Below are 22,678 nucleotides of genomic sequence, written 5' to 3' on the forward strand. Positions count from 1 at the left end.
CTGCCTTTATTTCTTTTAAACTAGGTAGAAATTTTCTCAGGTTGAAGATTTCATTTTTTTATAGTCACAAGTGATTTCCAAAATAAAAAGTGATTAATGTTCTTAATCTTGAATTTTGTTTTGAAAGGAAATAAAAGTTTTACTTTCATTCAATAAATATTCAATTATGTGCACAAGGAATTACTAGAATATAAAAGTGTCTTCTCTGTTCTCAAGGACTTCAGAGTGTTCAGAAAAATTTCTTACAACCTGAAACTCCAAAATACCAATAATTCTCACCACCAGCACCCACCAGAAATATCTTGGCAAAGCGACGTTTTAAACAGAGATCAACATGATTAAGAATGTTAGATGCCACTAGTAAGGAGATCTGGTGATCAAGTAACAGCACATGAAGGTCTCAATATCAGACAACCTGATGTTAAGGAGTCTGTTAGCCAAATTAAAACGCAGAAAAGGTCTAAATAAGCAAATTTGAAACTTAGAAGACATTAGTGCTATCAGAATATTAAACAAATGTGGAATCATACACAAAAAATGAATGGGCACCTCCTCATCACCAGCAACCCCATCTTGCAATTTAAGAGAGAAGGGACTACTGCAGCATTTTCTTCTCCCAACAACCACAACAACCTGGAACGGACAAGGAGAGCCCTGCCTGGTGGTGGTAGTCTGGAGGACATTTCACCTTCCTCCTCCTTACCCACCTAATCCTAGGACTCAATGGGGAGTGGGGGTGGTAAATACATGCAGTGGAAGGTTTAAAAAAGAAAAAAAAAGTAGTCCAGGTGTGTTCAACAGCTGACAAAAGAGGTTAAGATTCTATATACACCCACAGTACCATTTAGTCAACTTCTATTTAAGAAACAAACTGGGACAATGATTCCAATGTAGGAAAAAGAAGATGCCTTGGGTGAACTACTCCAAGGTGCATTTTTAGCTCATGTGACCTTCCAAAGTGCTCCAAATGTGTGTATGTAGATGTGTAGGCATGTGTGTATTTATAGAAAGTGTTGAGAGCACTATAAAAAAAAAAAAAAAACCCCAACACATGAATAAATCATAAAATGTTAGTGCTACAAGGGACTTCTGAGAGCTAGTCTACGGCCTCCATTTTTAGGTAAGAAAAAGAACCAAGACGTGGACCAAGTTTTTAAAACTTAACAGCACGGAGATCTTCATTCCCAGCAAAATCTCACCTTCAATTATTCTAATTCCATGCCTTTATTCTTAAATGTACACTTCCCCTGGAAAGAGGACTGTCTACTCCTCTCTATAATACAGATTTTAAATTGTCTTTTAGGACTCAAATAAGCTTTGTCCCATTTCTCCCAGGCAGGCCATTAATCCCACCCAGTGGTTCTCAAATTATGGCCTAGGAACCCTAAGGGTCCCTAAAACCTTTTCAAAGATCCAAGAAGAGAAAACATTACCTTTTTCTCATTCTCTCATAAATATACAATAAAGCTTTCCAAAGGTTATATGATGTGTGAAATCTACATCTGCGTTCAGTCTGGTGCAATATGAGGATACAATGGACTCCTATTAAGTCACACATTAAAGAGGTGAGAAATGTGAAACCATGCCATTCTTATCACTATTTTTCTTCTAGAAAAATATATGAATCTTTCCTTTTTAAAACATTATTTTTGTTATTTTATAGGTTTATTAATTTTTAACTAAACTATATTTTTAAACATTTGCAACTTAATTTCTAATAAATATTGACGAATATAATCTACATAAACAAGAGAGCTTTTGAGTTCTCAACTACTTTAGTATATATAAAGGGGTCCATGGGGCACCTGGGTGGCTCAGTCTGTTAAGCATCTGACTTTAGGTCATGATATTTGGGGGTGAGTTTGAGCCCCTCATCAGGCTCTGTGCTGACAGCTCAGAGCCTGGAGCCTGCTTCAATTCTGTGTGTGACTCTCTCTCTCTGCCCTTCCCCACTCGCACTCACTCTCTCTCTTGCTCTCAAACTTTTAAAAAAAAAATTTAATAAAGGGGTCCTAAGACCAAAAAGTTTGAGAAACACTAGTCTAACTCACTGATAAATAACGTTTTTTGGTTGTTTTTTTTTTTTAAAGGAATTTATGGTGAATTCCTTTGGCCCGTATGGATGAACCTCAGAAAAGCTTCCTATTGCTGCTCTCCCTACCTTCAAAGGGATGTTCCTCCAGCCTTGGAAGGATGTAAACTAGTTCTTATGCCCACTAGTTTTTTAATCACATCAACTTCCTTTGATAGTGAATTTTTATAAACCCACAATATGGGAATCATGAATATACCTTTATATTCTGGTTCCCAGAAAAGACACTTTATAAAGAAACATACATTATGTTAAGTGTTGCCTACTTAAGTTGCTTTAGAAAATGCTTGTGAATGTTACTATTATCTCCTAAAAAGAATACCGAGGATGCCAAGAAGTGGTTTTTCATTTGGTGGATTCCATCATAGGCAGAAAATCGTGTTGTCTTCCTCCTGAAGCCCCACTCCTTCCTTCCCAGGGCTGCTTCAGTCCTGTTAGCCCCTGACCTTTACTTTAGCTTTCCTCCCCCCAGGCCAATCCTACAAAATTGCCCCCAGTCTGATTTCTCTCAAGGCTTCTACTACCCCTTTAATATGAAGGCTTCATCGTGCCCGTCACAGAAATGAAAACATTTTGGCCTGATTTCAAGGCCCTCTAGAAACCCAATTATCCTCCAATAGTCAAATTTATTTCCTCAACACGCTATCTGTGTATCATGTGCAATCCCTCTCTTTTCCTCCTAGAAAAAAAAGTCGTCTTCTTCTCTATAAAACCTCCTTCAAAGCGCCACTCACATCTACCTACCTTCCCAACTACGGCAGCAGCCTTCACCAAACCCACACTCCCATACTCCACTCCTCACGTTTCCTGCCTGTGGGCTGTCAGCCAGACTTCAACAACTGGGGGCCAACATCCATATGCAGATCTTCTAAACTCCCAGAGTCCTGGCACAACACAGGCACTGAACAGTTTAGATGGTAGACAATATTAAAAATTTATTAAAATGCTCTGAAAACTATAAGGAGGATTATCTTTTGATTTCGTAATTACATATTAATACTTTTGTGAATTAAAAAATATATGGGTGATGCAAAAAGATCATAACTGCTAAACCATATAAAATGAAAGCTAGAAGTCTTTAATTCTTCCTTCCAACCCATACTCCAGAGGTTAACAGTTTCATTAGCAATCTGAACACTGTCAAAGTGAAGACAAACGTATACCAGCACATAGGGAAAGCAAATACTTCAGTACACACAGAGATAGATCCTTCTGTGATGCTCTTTGCACCTTGCTTTTTACACTTAAATATCAGCACATGGAGAATTCTTTCTTTACAGAGGACTATAATAGAGATACATTATTTAACCAATTAATTAACCAATTTAATTTAACCAGTTCCCTACTGAAACATTCCAGGGTTTTGCTACTTCAAACAATGCTGGCAACAAATAACTTATACAAGAGGGCAAAAATATAAATTTAAAGATAGAAAATGCTGGTTCACAGTCTGTTTGCATTTTTAATTATGCTAATTGCTGCCAAAAAGCCCTCTAAAAAACTCAGCAATTTGTGATTCCTCCAAGGCATCGCCTGCATTTTTAAAATGAAACTGAAATAATGCAACGGTGTAAAGGACAGGGGACTGGGAGAAGGAAAGAGAAGCCAGGCACCAGCAATGGGTCTAGAGCCTCCAACCACTCACTCACTATTCATAAGACATTAAAAGCAACAGATCTTTAGCATTGGTTCTGCTTGTATAAGATCAGGGCATTGGTCAATATTGTGGGCAAGGGCCCCTCAAGCTCTAACTTTCTTTGATGCCCTTGAATTTGCTGAATGTAAGAAACACACATTAAATACGAAGACAAAATACTTACTCTCTTGTGATGCCCAGAAATAAACAAACAAGTGCTGGGAAAGTCAAACTGCTGCACTGGGAGAGTAAATGCTCTGATAAAACCCCTGCTAGGAATTTAAAAATGGGAGTGAGATTGAGACTGGAGGAAATGGCTACCTAAGAAGAAAGATAAAAAACCATTTCAAAAATAAACAAAAAAAGGATGATTTTAATCATTTGGGGGTTTCCTAGTTTAGGACAGGCTACATCTCAGTAGAAAAAATACATAGCTAAACAGCTATCACGAGCAAAGACCAAAGCAACCTGATGGTGACTAATTAATAAAAAGTCACAGACATCCCTTTCAAGTTTACCATCTGAAAAAGTGTATGTTAACAGGAGATATGATTTGCTAAGCTAAATAAAAGCCTTCATTAGCAAGGAGTGACAGGATCACAACCCTGCTGCTGATAAACTGCCAACATACCCGAGGCCTTCAACAAAGGGCTGCCCATTTAACATACATACTGCAGCTTTAAAATGAGTTGCTCTAGAACAAACAGTTCTATGTCAGGGCATACCAGATGGAGCTGCTCTTGTACCCTGGATTGTGTGTGCGTGTGTGCATGGGGGGCAGGAGGGGAGTGGCAGGATACCCCACAGGAGTATCCAGTCTAGTAACCCTTCCTAAGGTTAACCTTCCATGATTACAGCATCCGCCTTACCCCCCAACTTCTCTGCTTCCGAAAAGACTCAGTGCTGAGCAGAAAGCAGCCATTCTTCCAACATCAGGAAGAGGTTTCACACTGCTATTAAATGACTGGCCCAGCAGTCATCTCTAGAGCCTGCCTCCTTAATCCCAGCAGACACAGCCTCTTCAGCCCAGTCCTGAAGCGGTGAGGTCTTTTTAATATAGCATGCTTTGAAACTGTATAAAATAGGTCATAAATACATGTAGAAGGCACAGTCTCCATCTAGTCAGAGTGGTTACAGAAGCATCACACCAGATCTTTCCCTGTGTGGTCCAAGTAAATTGTTAAACTCACCAGTTCAGAGACTACAAATAGATACAGTGAAATCTTAATTATGGGGATGGATGAAGAGACACAGCACATCATCCTAAAATATTAAATTATCTATTATCCAGCACTTAGACATTACTCTTGTATAGTAATAACTAATACCCATTTAAAAATATCAAGATGCTCAGTTTAAACATTAAAAATTTTTATTAACTCCAATTGGTAAACTTTGTACATTAAACACGGCATCTTCATAGTAACCAGGGTACCAAGACAGAGTATATCCCCTCACACACACACACACACACACACACACACACACACACACAAACTGTGTATACAGTGTTTACCTTCAGCACATGTAATTCCATAACTGTAATCTTGATTTTGATATAATAGGACCTACTACATTCAAGGAATACAGTTGTGAGACAGGATCACGGATATCAAAGAACCAATTCAGTTGAAAACAACACTTAAAGTGTCCCAAAAGTGGAAACTAATTTAAAAAGCAATTAAGAACAGAACAGACACCCAAGGCCACCCAACCCCCTTCCCTCACCAGCCCCTTAACTCTCAACTCTGCTGTCCATAGAATACAAGAAGTACCATTAGAATTCTCCTCCCTTGAACTAAAACTGGTTTTACTTCTCTCCAACCTTCCTCAATCAAGAGTTGAGGCTGTTGCATATATATATATTTTTTTTTTTCTAATTTTCTAATGTTTATTCAGAAAGACACAGAGCATGAGCAGGGAGGGGCAGAAAGAGAGGGAGACACAGAATCCAAAGCAAGCTCCAGGCTCTGAGTTGTCATGACAGCACAGAGCCCAGTGTGGTGCTCAAACTCACAGACCACGAGATTATGACCTGAGCAGAAGTCAGATGCTTAACCAACTGAGCCACCCATATTGTATATATTTATTTTCAAAGGCTTCATTCTGCACCTAAGGAAAAAGGGACTGAAATCTAAAAAGGAGTGACAAAAGAAGATCCAACAAGAAAAAAAAAAATGCTATAGATCCATATTACACAATTCTGGGCAATACTAACTAAAAAGGATTCAAGTTTTGATTGCCTTCCCCCCCAAAAAAAAAAAAACCACGAAAAACCACACAATATTAAAAAGAGAAAACAACTGTTTTAGCCATCAGAGTCCACCTCTCTGAGGAAACTAATGAGTTAAAAATATATTCTAATAAGTATAATATGCAGGTAAGATACTGTTTTAAGATAGCATGCCATAAATTCACTGTACTGTTCTGTGTGTGGATAAGGAAACTGAGCCACATGGAGAATTTGCTTCCTCTTCGTTTTGACTCTTGGTTTCTTGTCTTTTTCTGATTGCTTAGAGAAATCTCCCAGTCTTTACCAATCTCTTACAAACATACACAGCCCTTTAGGATGAAAGGACTGCCCAAAAACCATTCAGGTTTTTTCAATAAATGTCTTCAAGATTTCCACAAAGAAAACTACCCAAGCCTCCCGCATCCCAACAAATGCTTTAAAGACAATTCCAAATTTTAGTTTAAATATGAATGAATACAGAGAGGAAAACAGCATTGTGAAGAAATACGGAGGGTTGTCAAGATCTGGTAGAAAAAGAGTCTATAAAAGTTTATTCATAAACTAACCAATTAAATCAATGACAACTACAATTTTGAGTGAGTTAGTATAGTCCTTTAAGGCAAGCAAAAAGCTTAACAGACATTTCTCTTTAGTTTTTACCAGCTCCATCAATAACCTGGAAAAACACTATCAAAAAAATACTGATAAATTAAACTTCAAAAATCAGAACATTTTCAAAGCCATGAATCAAGAGAATAAAGGATATAGACAACACAAATCTCACTGCTGGAGTTGGCATTCGTTGTATAGTTTTTAGTGTGAAAGCTGGCTAATTATTGTTGTCCTAAAGAGAACATTAAAATTTGTTTCTCAGCTGTTTAAAAAAAAAAAAAAAAAAAAAAAAAAGCCAGCTCTACAGCAGAATACAAGCAAGGCAGATCCAGGTTCCAAAGTTCACTATGAATTAACAAGCAAAACAGGGTTCAACTTAAAACCCTTTTCTAATATGCTAATGCCTATAAAATTAAAAACTAAAAAGCCTGCCTTCGTGTGAGTAACCACAGGGAAAAGGTAGACATGAAGAAAGATAAAATTAACAAAGGAACTTTCCTGACAACTCCACTTTAAGTTAGGAGCCCCAAACACTTTTCCTTCAGAGCACAAATCACAATTACAAACAATAACTTTTAGAACTTTAACATGTGTCTCCCCAAATAAACTCTTAAGTTTCACAACAGCAAGAATTGTATCACGTTTACTACTAAATCTCCATATGTAAGACAGTGTATAATGTACAATATGAATACAAATGTTTACTAAATGAACTTTTGCATAGGAAACCAAGAAACTTTACACATGGGGTAGAAAAATAATTGTTTTTTAAACTACTGCAGAGCAGAAAAGGTTGATGAATAATCAAACAAGTGAACAAGCAAGCAATCAAAAACAGCAAAATACCATTAAGATCAGGAGGCTAGGCAAAATAAATCATAAAAGTGTAAAATCTATGAAAGTGTAGGTCTAGAGAAAAGCTTCAAGTTTCAAAGAAGCCACTAATAAAAACTAGATTTTGCCAGAGAAAAATACAGTGAACATTTTCAAATATTCATGAGCTATTTAATAAACCATCACCAAATCTGCTTCATTTTGTTAGACAATAACAAACAGGAAATAATCATGAGGAATGAAAAAGAGAAAAGGACAAATAATGAAAAAAATTCCTATGGCTAAATCTCCATACAACTCTGTAGGGAAACAAATAGGACACCCACAGCTTGACAACAGGTCCCTGGATCTCTTTAGGTTTCTGAATTTCTTAAAGAGCTGAGGAACTATAGAAATATTTAACTCCGAAGCTTTGGTAGTCTAGGCTAACTTTAAAGAGAGGAAAAAACACAGAAATTAAAGAGAAATGGTACATATTCATTAAAGTCATAGGTTAAAATTGTACTGTCCTATAAGTTGAAATGACATAAAAAGCTATTCAGCTCTGAATTCTGAACACAGATCTTAAATTTGTTTCTCCTTGTGATGTCCTAAATCGTGGCTAAACAATAAGGAGCATCCTTGGCAAGACTGCACCTATAGGCTTCTACTCTTTGCTGTGTGTATTGCTGTGTGTATTGGCCTATGGGGCCAATTTTACACTAGAGACACCTGCTTGTAAGGTAGAGACAATTTGATTGTTTTATTTTTTTTGGCTTACACCAGCTTCACAGAACACAGATGTTTATGATCAATAAGGAGTAAACCATACACAGGGATAAGAAACCAAAGAACATGCTAACATGCAGCTACTTCAGCTTCTCAACTTTAAGACCTCACAGACTGAAAGATCCACCACTACTAACTTCTCAGCTTTGAGAGAAATAAAAATCACTGCATTATGCAGACAGATTTAGGAGACTCAAAATCACTGTAAAAAATTTTTACATCGAAGATGATGAAATACAGCATTGGTTAAAGCGGTAATTTTTACTAATATTTTCTCGTAGTAGTTAAAATTTTAATAAGATCACCTGTCATTGTGATTTACCTGGAGATTCAGATAAAATTTTCTCAACTGACAGTAAGTTTCAAGTACTGTATTATCTTACTTTTCCTATAAATTATCTCTATTCTAGGGGCGCCTGGGTAGCTCAGTTGGTTGAGCATCCAACTTCAGCTCGGTCATGAACTCACAGTTTCTGAGTTCGAGCCCCACATCGAGCTCTGTGCTGGCAGCTTGGAACCTGGAGCCTGCTTAGGATTCTGTGTCCCCCTCTCTCTCTGCCCTTCCCCTGCTCATGCTCTGTCTCCCTCTGTCTCTCAAAAATAAAATGTTAAAAAAAACTTTTTTTAATTATCTCTATTCCCAACTTTGAATTCAAGTGAATCAAACAAATGTTCCCTAAGTTTTTACTACAAATAAGTAGCACACTAGATGCCAAGAGAAAAAGAATAACAATGATGATAAAGTCCCTTTTCCAGAGAAGACCAAAAGGATTACTCTGAACCTATATTTTTCCCCATCCATCTCCAACCAATTTTTCTGACACTTAAAGTTGGAGAAACAAGGTGAATCAAGTACAATCTTTACTGGGTGTATATTTTGTTTGATTCAAGTTTGGACATCATACATCCTACTGAACACCTGACCTGCAACTATTTTTCTCAGAACAAAAATAGTGGTGTTTCTAAAAGCCCACCAGACTTGGAAAATATTAGTTTCAGAAACTTAACAAGCTTAATAAGGAATAACTTTTAGATTCTACACTACAATGAGCCAGGGTTACATGAATGTCACTTTCACTGGGAATAGAACATATAGTATTTCCATCTTTTTTCCTGATTTTAGCAGCATCCAAAAATAAGTTGGAGACAGTGTCTTCATTCCCTTGCTTATAGAAAATAACCAATCCATACTTCATATGCTTCCAAAAAGTAATCCTGCAAGTCAAGACTGCCAGCTGGCATCCGGAAGACACCAGCCTGTGACAGCCTGCGATGGAATCTTTCCAAAAGTCACCTAGCCATGGGCCTAAAATAGTGCAAGGTCAGAATCATGTGCCGGGGGAAACAAGTGGGCATTTTGCTGGGAGTGTTACAGGGACCAGAGTGAGGCTTTTAAAACAACAGTAACAACAGCTCTACCACTGAGGAGCCAAACATTATAGCCTGGAGATGAGATACAGTCTCTCAGCTGCCTCTTGGATCTGAAACTGTGGCCTTAGCAGTCTTAAACTACAACCAGCAGAACTATGCAAGGTAGGAAAAACATCATTTTGGAATTCATGGAAAAGGTACTGAACAAAGAGTCACAGACCTAGGTCCTACTTCCCCACTCAGGAGGTTGAATCTTTAGGCAAACCACCTAACCTCTGAGCTTCATTCCTCATCTATAAACTGATTATCCCTAGGAAGCTGTGGTAAGTTTCTGGAAGAACAGATACATTGGGCACCATCACTGCCACGAGAAGAAATGCTCTCATCTCCTGGTTCCATGGTTCCGGGTGGTGCACCACCTTCAATTACTGCTTCTCCTGTCCTAATAGGCCAACAACTAAAACCAGGCAGCTCTTTGCTGTCCCCTCCAATACACTGTCAAATTACCCAACACAAGATTTCTTATTCTGATTGCATTCTTAAGAAGCAATAATTTAGAAGTTACTTTAGAAGTTGTACAAAAGGGAGACGAAATGTATCTCTTCATTCTTCTTCATGAGATCACCAACTATGTTGCTCACCATCAAATCAAACTTTGCCCCTTACTGTCCACAAAATAATGCCCGTAAATTAGCCAAACTTTTTTAAAAGTCCAAGAAGAACAATAATTTGTCTTTAACAGTTGGCTCCAACTGAAGGCCTGAGGCTCTCCAGAAAACCAAGGAAATGAAATAGCATATAGTAGTCTGTTTGATCACCTCTCCGAAGAAAAAAAAAAAGTAACGTAAACGCCCTTAATGCAGAAAAGCAACAGGCAGACCTGAGCCACAAAAACTGGCAAGAGAAAGCTACAATCAGCATTCTGGAGAACCCATAACCCTGCCAGATATGCTCTTAGGCATAAGGAAGACTCAAGGAAAAGGTGCACATCACTGCTGTTAAAAGCATTCCAGCTTCTGACCTGTTACCTGCTTTCTGCTACTGGAACTATACTAAGAGGAAGGAGCTGAATAAACATTAAAATCTTTACAACTTTTTCTCAGGTGTTTTGAAAAATGTTATTTTTGATGCTGGTACATCATGCTGTGGAGAGACTATGGGGGGAAAAGAAAGGCTGGGGCTTCATGCAGTACACACACACATACACACACCCTGCCTGGGATCGTTCCGGGACAAGAGCAGAATTAAGACCGTCACAGCAGCATCTCTGTCCAGCCACAACTTAAAACTTGGCAGGTTCTGCATTGCGTAAATATGCTTCACCAGTGACTGGGCTCCTGGCAAACTAGGAAATATTCATACCACAAAAGAGAATCAAAAGAAATAAAAAGGACATGGGAGGAAGTGAAGAGAAGGGAGGGATACAAAACTAAGTAAATAAATATATACCCAAAACTGACCAAGAAAAGCTACACCCTCTGGTCCCCAAAGCAATATGCAGCAACCTGGCAATATCCTTAATGTCCAGACTACAGAGTTCTGTCCCTTTTCTCAATCCCTCAAACACTACCAAACTGAGGGGCAGGGCAGGGTGGGGTGGGGACCACAACATCTTCTAAATTATCATTTTCTGTCTCATCTCCTTAAGCAGACAAACCACATGGGAAGACAGGATGTTTTAAAAACCTTCTCTAAAGCACTCTCAGTATCTACCATTTACAAATAGCATCTCATGAAATAGTAAGTATTATATAACATTCCTGGCTTCTAAGCATGGTCCCAATACAAAAAACTTGAAAAATGTTTTAAATCCTGGGGTGCCTGGATCAGTTATGTGTCTGATTTTTGATTTCAGCTCAGGTTATGATCTCATGACTTGAGTTCAAGCCCCACATCAGGCTCTATGCTCACAGCATAGAGCCTGCTTGGGATTCTCTCTTTGCCTCCTCTTCTCTCCCCCTCCCCTGCTTGTTCTCTCTAAAAATGAAGAAACATAAAATTAAATTAAAAAAATTTTTTTTAATCCTTTAACAAAACTAAGAAAACTTTAGATGAATTTGTTAAGGATCTAGATGCCAAGTTAACCACTAGCCAGCCCACCTATACCAAAGCCTTTATCATACAGAAGTAATCTCCATGACAATGGTTTTCAACCTTGAGGGAAATAAAACACTCTTTTTCCCAGTTCTCAATTCCCCACTCCAAACCAACAATCAAGACACTGTAAAAGCTCCTCAACCAGATGACCCAGGGCACACCAAAATAAGCAACAAATTCATCTTAAAAAATCATATAATCATGAAACAGGATTGGTACTCTTGGTACCAGGAGTTCTTTTCAAACGCCTCTTAAAAATAATATACTTATGAGGGGTGCCTGGGTGGCTCAGCCAGTTAAGCCTCTGACTATTTCAGCTCAGGTCATTGTCTCATGGTGTGTGAGTTCAAGTCCCACATCAAGCTCTGTGCTGACAAGTGGAGCCTGCTTGAGATTTCTCTCTCTCTCTGCCTCTCCCAGGCTTGAGTGCTAAGACAAATGAACAAACTTAAAAAAAATTTTTTTTCAATGGGGCGCCTGGGTGGCTCAACTGGTTAAGTGTCTGGCTCTTGGTTTCAGCTCAGGTCATGATCTCACAGCTTTGTGGGTTTGAGCCCCACGTCGGGCTCTGCACTGACAGCACAGAGCCTGCTTGGGAGTCTCTCTCTGCCCCTCCCCCACTCATGCTGTCTCTGTCTTTCTCAAAATAAATCAACTAATTTAATTTTTTTTTCAACATTTATTTATTTTTTGGGACAGAGAGAGACAGAGCATGAACGGGGGAGGGGCAGAGAGAGAGGGAGACACAGAATCGGAAACAGGCTCCAGGCTCTGAGCCATCAGCCCAGAGCCCGACGTGGGGCTCGAACTCACGGACCGCGAGATCGTGACCTGGCTGAAGTCGGACGCTTAACCGACTGCGCCACCCAGGCACCCCAAAATCAACTAATTTAAAAAAAAATCACAATCTTAAAAATTTTTTTAAATACTTCTATAATTTTTTTCAATAAAACTATATACAGTTAATTCAAAATTAGTTTTTTTAAAGAAGCATATACTTTTACTCACACCCCAAGTATTAAAAAAATGAAACTTGGAGGAGCTGCAGACTGCACCAATTTTTAAAACTGCCAGCATAACACGCCTCTTATTCAGAAGAATTTCGCCAAGATGTTCAATACAGGGACATAATTCTAATTCCTTGTTATGACTGGTCTACCTCAAGTGGCTGCCAGGAGAGCAGGGCTTTACAGGCATTGTTCTATCCTTAGATGCTACATTAATGCTGGTTGATCAAATAGATCTTTGGATCTGTTTGCCAGGCTGAACAAAAAGTTAACTAGAAATGTAAGTGCTTAAAGTCACCAAAAGGAAGGCTCTACACTGACATTTTCTACCTACTTATCATTCATCTATATTCATCTCACTAGACATTAACACACACCAAAGATGCTCTCTGCTATTCAAATTGTGCTATTATGCTCAGGACTAGATTAATGATATCCACCATCCTTACTGCAAAAAAAAAAAAAAAAAAAAAAAAATTACAGCATTGGTCCAACATATGTGGAGCCTCTTTCTACTTCTGCTGGTCCATCAGCCTGCTATACTGCACACGTGGGACAAAGCTTCGCTAAAGCTGTCCTGCTGTTTCTAGAGAAGAGCAGAAAAGGCTGAAGTCTGAAAAAAACAAGGGAGAGAAGAGGAGAGACAACACACATAAACCTCACACCTGGTAACCTCTCATATCAGCTCTTTTTTACAGCATTCTGAAGGGAAAATGTCTTTTCTAAGCTGACACCATCAGCAAAGCTGTTAGCAGGTGGGCCACAGGCCTCTTTTAAACAGCTCATAACATCCTATTAGTTTTTACAGCACCAAGCAACTTCTGATGACCCCAAAGCATGTGACAAATACAAGCAGGTGACCAGCAGGAAGAAATTCCTACTCCCAGTAGGGGCAGGTCTAAAATCCCAGGGAGAGGGAGAAAAGGTAAGATAAAACTGCTGGAAGGACATCTTATAAAGAAAAGAGAAACTCTCTTTAGGCCAGAAATTACAGGAGACTTCTTTAAATGAGGTAAAGGAGAGATCTACATTTATACAGAGTGATCGAATATAATTCAAATATTTGCAAGGACAATCAAAAGCATATGAAAACTTAAGAACTCCCACTTTTGTCTTTATATTTGAGTGAACTTTTTAATTCCCATGGCTTTAGGAACCGTCACAAAATCACGACTCTAATATCCACAAAGGCCAGGCAGTAATTTATTCCAAAGTGAAACAAATTAGGCTCCACATAAAAGGTGCAGTTGACAAATATTGGCTCCGTGTTGCTCCACCGTTCCAACTTTTCAAGAGACATGAAATGTGGCTCTAGATCTTTATACGGTATTTCCTAGCACCTACAACATTTCACTACTTTTTTGAAAAAAACAGGTTTAGGGGCACCTGGGTGGCTCAGCCAGTTAAGCGTTCGGCTTTGGCTCAGGTTATGATCTCTCGGTTCATGAGTTCCAGCCCCACGTGGGACTCTGTGCTGACGGCTCAGAGCCGGGAGCCTGCGTCAGATTCTGTGTCTCCTTCTCGCTCTCTGGCCCTCCCCCACTTGTGTGCTCGCTCACTCTGTCTCAAAAATAATAAATGAATAAACTTAAAAAAATAAATAAAATAAAAATATGGTTTAGGCAAAATAAAACAGCTAGAGACCAAATACAACCCTGGCCTGATCTGGAACCTATGACAGAAACTATCTGTCCATGGATACTCATTTCTTCTTTTTGTCCTCTAATGTCAGCAATTCACTTGATCACAGAAGATATTCTTCAGGGAGTAAAATGTAACAAAATGCTTAAGAGTCAATACAACTGTTCAAGCCAAATGAAAAAAATTAATACAGGGACAAATGAGTAGGTTGTACCTGTCCCAGAATTGTCAGGCAAGAGTTAGAACTACCCCAGGGCTCAGAAGCATGGACAGGTGACTAAGAGACAGAGGGCTAGCACAGAGGTGTCAAAGAGAAGAGAGGAAGGCTGTGGGTAGATCAAGTTCCTTGCAGAGACAATGGGAGCAAAGGGATAAAAGTCAAAAGCACGGATGACCTAGTATTTGAGAAAAGTCCATGAGTCATTCACAGCTATAGGCCAGAAAGGACCCCAGAGGTTTAAACAAAATAAACCAGCCACCAGTAAGTAGCACCTCCGGGAAAGAAAGTGGTGTTGAGTAAACTCATACAGCAACAGGCCTTAACTGGGAATAGGTTATGAAAACTTGCTCGCTCTATAATAAACTCTGTATACTTAAAACGGTCTAGCTAGTTCCGCAATAAAGGCGGGTGATCCTCACATCACCAGAGGGGCCTCCAGTAGGGAAGCAGGATCAGTAAGATTTTAAAAAACTGACTTTGGAAAGTAGCTCAGAGTAAACTCAAAATCAAGTACAATCGGTTCCAGGAATATTTTACCCACCTTACCCAATTCACTGAATTTATTTTCAAATACACCGTGATTTATTTGCTTCGAGAAATACCTCTCGTACTTCTGATACACACAAATGATGCCTAAAGAATAAAAATGTGTTAAACATGCTTTAAAAACTGAACAAGTGAGCAATTTCCAATAACTTACTTGACAGGGCATCCATCAATGACTTCACTTAGGGTGGTAAGAGGGTAGTGAAACAAGCAGGAAAAAAATGTATTTCTATGTGAACTCCATTTTGTGATGTATAGGAATAGATTCTTGATAAGAGATTAAACAAAATTCAAATCAGGAAAATAGGGACTATTTTAATTTAAATGCTTAAATTTAAAAATTTGATTTCTCATTGAAAAAAAGATGTAATATTTAAATTAAGACATTTATATTCCTGGAATGTTAGCTGGCTTAATTCTCATAATTTCACATGTAATTTTTTAACATTATTTATATTTTCAAGAAAAAAATGCATCTTAAACTTCCCTTCCAAATCCCATCATCATAGATATATTTATACCTATTTCCATACTAAAATGTTCAAAGACACCATTCTCCCAAAAACTCCCTGCAATTTGGGAATTTTCTCTTTCTCCATGGCAGAAATATACATTATATGATGGCATGTTATGAAGAATTACTAAAAGTTATTGTTCTTAATAACATTTAAATCCAAATATATAAAACTAATCATTGGGAACCACCTATCACTACCTTTCCAACTCAGTAAACATGGTCAATCCACTCCCAAAAATCTCGTATTTTCATAAGCTCATCTTTACCTCGTCCTTGACATGTGGAGGGTGAGGTTTTATAGTCAAGGAAGTTAAAAAAAAAAAAAAAAAAAAAAAAAAAAAAACAAGGACATAGTAATTGAGCAAAACCAGACAAGGGAAACTTCAGACTTCCAGCTTAGCATATTGTACCTGGCTCGGCTAAATTAAGAATTTCAACTTAAGTGACAAAACCTACTGAGGCAAGACAACTCAGTAGCTAAACTGGCAGCATTGTGCTCACCAGAAGACCTTACATGTGTAATGTTTACAAAATCAGAATGGATTTTAAAACAAACTATGAGAAGACAAGGAAGCTTAGAATCTGCCTTCGATGAAAGCTAAAAGCCCATATTGGTAAGGCTACTGCAGAGAAGAACTGATCCGAAAGGCTTCGCCCTGCCCTCACTAGTATACGACAACAACTCCAATTTTCAAAGTCCTATTTCCCAAATATAACCTCATTTTATCGCTCTTTAATCCTGAGGGCAAGATGGTAAAAACTATACAGAAATTTCGGTGTATGTACATTTCTCTAGGGAGAGAGCGCCCACAGCTTCCTTCAGATGCTCGAAGAGATCAGAATTTGATTATTAGCTAGAAATTTCCATTTTATAGGGACTCCATAACGAAGATACAGGAAAGCTGAGAATTCTAAAGCAACTACTGTGCCTCTTCTTGTAAGGAAATAACACTAGTCAAGAAAATGTCTAATAAAGCTTGAACTGAGTGTGACCACGGCTAAAAGCAAAATGAAATAAAAACTCATCCTGAAATGTTGATCTGCTTGATATTTATGAAAATATGGATTTTTGTGATATTCTGTTAACACAGTCTTTACGGTTGCTGAAATAATCTCCAGTAACTAACAGCCTGCAACAACAAAAATTCTACAGGAAAAGAAAAGCTAGTCATGTAGAATACAAATTCCTTTTTATGAGACAGACTCCTTTAAGTCAAGGGGAAAAGGCTGATATGAATCTATCACTATTAGATTAGGCAAAGGAAAAATATACAGATACCTCAACCTAGGAGTTCAAAACTTATCTGATCTAGAGCAAAACCTTCAACATGTTTAAAAACAAAAAAAAACAACATCAGAAAAAACCCTATCATTTTACTGTCTCACAATAAACAAATTTATTGAGAAAAAAATGTCAATTATTTTTCCCAAATAATTTCTAAAAGTGGGTAAGGGGGCCTTGCCTGTCAAAACTTATTTCCTATATATACATTTTCAGTCAAATTGACATAACGGAAGTCAGATATGGAAATACACACAAATACTATGTGTAAGTTTAAAGAAAGAAAAAAAGTTACTTGCAATTAATAAGGCAAACTCCAAGTTGGTTTAGTTTTAATCTCATGCCACCTATTCCTATGACCTTGGTTATTTCACCTATCCTACTCCTTGCAAGAGCACCCATCCTCTTCTATATGAAGATTTATTACAAGCAAAACCTGTATGCCATCATCCAAAACTATTCAGCAACGCTCAAAAGGGAAACATACAATTAAGAGTATCAGTAAAATTGATGCATTCAAAACCTAGCTTATAACTCTGAGAAAATACCTTTACCAAAAATAGGTATCTAATATAGACCAATCCCTGGACAGATAGTACTAGTATTAAAAGGGGAAATATCTATAGAATGCACCCAGTACAGGGTTACTCAAAGAAGAGTTGTCTTTTGTTTTATACAATAAAATACAAGGCTAGAGATACAGAAAGTCATATTCTCTTAAAAAATATTTTCCCGGGATCTTGCTAAAATTAAAATTATGATATACATCATGCATGCTGAAATCTAAATGTTTGTTAGTGAAAAATGTCCTAAATATTCCATAAAACATCCATAGGATTTTACTATCCTAAATTCCTATTTTTAGTTCAGATTCTGAAAGTTACCAATGCTACTTAAACCACAAAGCATGTATCTTTTAATACACAAAAGCCTTAAAACATAGTATTGCCTTTTAAACTAAAGCACCTTCTGTTTCTGCTTAACAAATTTATATTGCTCAAAATCAAGAAAGAAAAATCAACACTGCAAACCAATTAGTACCTAGAATCAAATAAATAGACCTTAAATGTCCTGCCCAAATCAGAAACATAGAACAATGAGTTTGGCATTAAAGTACACAACATGTAGGTTCTGTAAGTAACCAGAACCAGTGAAGACTTCCACATCTGTAGAATGAAACTGGCCAAAGCAAGTGAACATTCTGTGTGTCTAAGTGTCCTCTACATTGTTAATTCAAGAGTTGGGTGTGGCATCACCAGTGCATAAAGCCATCAAATTTCAAACAGTTCTGTAATATATTAGCATAAAGCAGCAATATGGCAACTAAAAATATTAGCAAACAAGAAAGACTTTAGCCAGAATAAGCTGCATAATCTGTGGATCCCCATGTGAAATCAAGGTACAGAGTCCCCTTGTTAAAAATTTAAGAATTTCAAGGGAGAGCGGTTAATACTGTATGGGTTATATGTCCACAAAGCAGTTCTACTTCCAAACAACTACTTGTGCTTAAAAACAAAACCAAACCTCAAATGTGGTAGTTTACCATGATTCACGGCCTGTCCAGCGGAATATGCAAAAAATAAGAAAGAGATGAGGTAGAAGGCTACGGGCTGGTTTTCCATAGGGTGACATACCACCCACACCCCACAGCCCCATACCACCTCACCTATATACAGCCCCCCAATACCATCAAAAAAATAATAACCTGACCAGGCTAAAGATCATGGATCTCTAGGCTCCCTTATTCCAAATAAACATTGGTGACAAAGGTGGCAAAAAGAATGTGATATGGTAACTTTAGTAAGAGTTCAAATGAGAGCAAAAGAATTGACATTACCAAGCAGACCGATCTACCAAAAAGGTTACCGGTAAAGTCAGTCTTAATAACATGCTATTTTGGAATATCCAGTTCTTTGGGCAAAAAAGAACATGAAGGGCGGTGCTCTGCCATGCTAATGCCGGAAAAGATCCCAGGTTTAAAAAAATCTATTTTTTTTCCCATCAAAGAAAAGCTGACCCCAGTTTAGAAGTCAGGGTATCCTTCGTAGCTTTGTTGTGTCCTTAAGATAACTTGGGACTTGCTTCTAGAATGAAAGAAAGAGGTTGGGGGGAGGGGGGAGGCAGTATTTTTAAAAATTATAATCATGTTAACAAGCAAAGCATGGAAGGCTAGAATAGCAGGAAGTGGTAACAACGATTCGGCAAAGAAACATCTGTCTGCATACAAAGATTGAAAAGGCTGGATTAAGGAACGGGGCAGTAGAAATGCCACCTACAGCACTGTTGTTCCATATCTCACTGGGAGATAGGTCATAACTAATAGTGCAAAACCCCAGCAGAGAAGGACTTTGTTTCTCTGGTAAAAAAGAAATAACCAGAACCAACCAACCCTCCCCCCACCCCACCCCCAAAAAAACAAACAAAAAGGAACTCTTAACAACTCATGCATTTTTAGTCTAGAAAAAATTTTTTAGTCTAAAAATAAGGTTCAGTAGTAAAATGACAAGCCCAGCCTACACTCACCAGTTTGGCGTACCTGTTCTATTCCAGGAGCATACCCTAAAAATTCTCTTCAACCACAGGGACAGTGTGTACAGCTTAAAAGAGCTGACCTGATTCCTAAGAGTAAACACTACACAATGGAGCAAACACCTAAAGAAGGGGGGGGGGGGGTGGAAGGGGAGGGGGGCTTAAATGCCTCAGGCTGTCTTTGAGGGATAAATAAAAAAACCTCATTCCCCGAAAGGTGGCAGCACAAAGTTACCCAAAAAGGAATTAAGGGGCCAGTTTTGATCACACAAACACAAAAATTCTCTCAAAAAGGAAAAAAAAAAAAAAAAAGGCAGAGGAATCATATAAAATTAGATATAATGTAATAATTTAATTTTTCCTGCCCCACCCTAGCTATTATCTTCTAGACAGTTTTTTTTCTTGCCCCCTCTTCCCCTTTTCTCCCCCATTTTCAAGGGAACTTTCTCTAAGTACGAACACCCTCTCCAGCAGTATTAAATCAACATTCCTACAAACCTGTTATAAAGAATAACCCAAAAACAAATGCAGTAATGTTCCAGTCCATCCAGCAGAACAGTCATCATTTCTAGACCAAAAGGTCCAGATGAGAAAGTAGATCCAGAAAAGCTTTTCTACCCGCTTACCAAAATGGAGACTTTGGGTCAGCTTCCGCAAGAGCGAGGGAGCTTAGCACAAATGAAAAATTCAAAGGACTCTCGGGAAAGGATTCTCGAGAAGATTGTCTTCAAGGGCAACTAACCAGTATTTCATACAAACTGATTTTCTAAGGGGATGGGGAAATCACACCCCAACTGGTATTCGAGTGGTTTTAAATGGACTTATTTGTCTCAAGTTTGGGACTGAGGTACATTTTTATGAAGACAGGATTATTATGGGTAGGTCCACCAGAAAATTAAGTTTTAAAAAACTCTTTGTCCTTGACGGAGATCTATTCATTTGGCATTGCTAAGCATCATTCCTTGGGGAGGGAATAAAAGAGAATAGATACCGAGTAACAAATTCTCCTTTCTCACATTCTCGGAAAATGTAGAAAGAGTAAGAGATGAAATTTTTATCATAAAGATGATCATTTTAAATGCACACTATTTTAAATGACCATCTGGACAACTACAACTCCATGCTCATAGCTCACATCTAGAGACGAGGTTTTGCGCTCCAGCCCTCCAGGATAACAAGTAGGCTTTTAAGACAACGCTGTGGAAAGACTGCTTGCTGGTCATTGTCAAGACCACTGGAGAGGCACCTGCTGGTGAATCGATGTTGGTCTGAGCGAGACCACCAATCGCACCAGTGCACGCACACACATCCGTGCACGGGGGCCGCAGCTGGCCAGCCCTCCTGGCAGACCTGAAGGCGCGACTGCCGCAACCTACCGGAGCGAACCAAAGCCCCGGGTCCACCTCGCCCAGCGATTCCCGCCCAGAGCACTGCTCGCGCGCAAACCCAGGATGCCACCGCGAGCTGCGACCTCGCGCGGCTGCGCCCGGCCTCACCTAATACCGCGCAAGAGAACGAGCGGCCCGCGGGATCCTCTTTGCTCTGCCCCGGCCACCCCCAGTCCCATGCCACCTCCGCACATTGCGTGGCCGCTGCAAGTCTCCAGACGCCCCGGGAGCTCCAAGGACCACACGCGAGGAGGTGCCGTACCAAGCAGGCACGCCACCAGACACCATCCGGCAGAGGAACCCACCGCACACAGTCTCCCGAAAGGCGGGGTTGTCAGTTCGCCACAGGAATCTTGCCCTTTTTCTAGAAAAGCCCCCTCCCCCGCTTTCCCTCCAAAGCACTCACCTGCGTCTCGGCGCAGTTCCCCTCGCGCTACACGCGGCCGTACCGGGGCACGTCCAGGCCCTTAACACGCTGCCTGGACCGACTGGCCCCGCTCGGCTCCCGCCGCCCCCAACCAGCTAGTGCCCACAGGAGGGGCGGTGCCACCTCCCGAGGCGCCCAATTCCCTCTACTCCCGCCGCAAGGGGCCGAGCTCTAGGAACTTCGCGTGCACAACCTCCGCCGCCCCCACCGGCGTTCCCGCCCGAGGCCGGACTAGGGCTTCCCACTAAGCGGAGGCCGGACTCCGCTCGGCGTCGCGGCGCCCGCACACAACCCTTAGCCTGGGCGTCCAGAACAGACCCCGGGCCAGGCGCGGCGTGCCCGTCCTCCCCGCCCCCACTCCCACGCCCCCCGCACTTGCCTGCTACGACTCGGAGCTGCAGCTACTACGGCTTGCGCCGCCAGCCGTCAGCACAGCCGCGGAGGAGTCGCTCCGGGCGGGCTCCGCGGAGAGGCGGTGGCGGCGGCGGCGGCGGCGTCCCCAGTCCTAGCGAAGGCAAGAAGGCGGACTGGAACCCGGCGAAACCCCCGCCCTGCCCGCGTCGCGCCGGCGACCGGCCTCCTCACCCGGCCGGCAGCTGCCTCAGTGACGCCCAGGCGCCGCGGTCCCGCCGTTTGTAGCGGGGCGGGGAGGAGGGGCTTGCTTGGAAGAGCGCCAGGAGGCGGGGCCGGCGGCGAGTTCGCGGCGCCGCGGCCGCCGCCGCCGGCGCGTGCCCTGCCCCGCCGCCCGCCGGTCTGTGCCTGCGAGAAGACGCCCGGCTGCGGCTGCTCGGCTGGGTCCCTCCCGTCTTCCGATTCCGAGCAACCTCCGGGACCAGGTTCCCCTGGCAGCGCGGAAAGCGTCGCGCGCCCAGAGGCGGTAGATGCCAGGTGCAAGTTTGCAAACCCCGAGGTTCCAGGCGCTAACGGGGAGCCAGAACGACTCGCGCAGGGATTACTTTGATGTATATGTATGTGTATCAAATACATACACATACATACATACACATATATAGCAAGTACAGTTAAAAGGCTTTTCCTCTACTTCATAACAGAAGGGTTCTGTCCCTTGGCAGAAAACTAAAGGCTTAGCCCTGGCTGCCCCTCTATGCCTCTCTAGATGGAATCTGACGTTCAGATAAGCCCGAGTACCTGTGCGGGGTGCTATACTCTGCTTCAAACGCAAAGTAGGAAATCCTGCACTCGACTATACAAGAGCCTGTCGCTCGCCGCATCCTTCCAACGCCCCCCCTACGTTAGCCCCGAAATGGCCAACTCTTCACCGAGGGGGCGTCACATAGCTACCTAGCCTTGGCCCGCCCCCACGCCCAGCTCAATCGCCTTTCCCCAGAAAAACCTGTGTCTGTCCTCAGACTCAGCCCCGCGACTGGGAGTCAAAATCGACCCCGAGCCACGCGGTGGGAGCACGTTTTTACACCTGCTCAGCCGCTTAATTACGAGAGCACCTGTCGTGTTGTGGT

The 22,678-nt window shown here is 40.7% G+C and overlaps 1 protein-coding gene across 8 annotated transcripts in view; it reads right to left on the reverse strand.

Annotated features, from left to right (window-relative positions):
• Nucleotides 1–22,678, reverse strand: part of ELAVL2 (ELAV like RNA binding protein 2) — a 164,883-nt gene that overhangs the window by 114,000 nt on the left and 28,205 nt on the right. For 2 of the 8 annotated variants that reach the window (XM_043567488.1, XM_043567482.1), the window contains exon 1: nt 21,580–21,779. The exons of the other annotated variants lie outside the window; for them this stretch is intronic. The gene's annotated coding sequence lies outside the window, so the exon portion shown is untranslated. Of the gene's footprint in view, nt 1–21,579; nt 21,780–22,678 lie in introns of those variants that run through there. 8 annotated transcript variants of the gene reach the window in all.

Source organism: Prionailurus bengalensis, chromosome D4 (genome assembly GCF_016509475.1).
Source record: "Prionailurus bengalensis isolate Pbe53 chromosome D4, Fcat_Pben_1.1_paternal_pri, whole genome shotgun sequence".
In the NCBI taxonomy this organism is placed as follows: domain Eukaryota; kingdom Metazoa; phylum Chordata; class Mammalia; order Carnivora; family Felidae; genus Prionailurus; species Prionailurus bengalensis.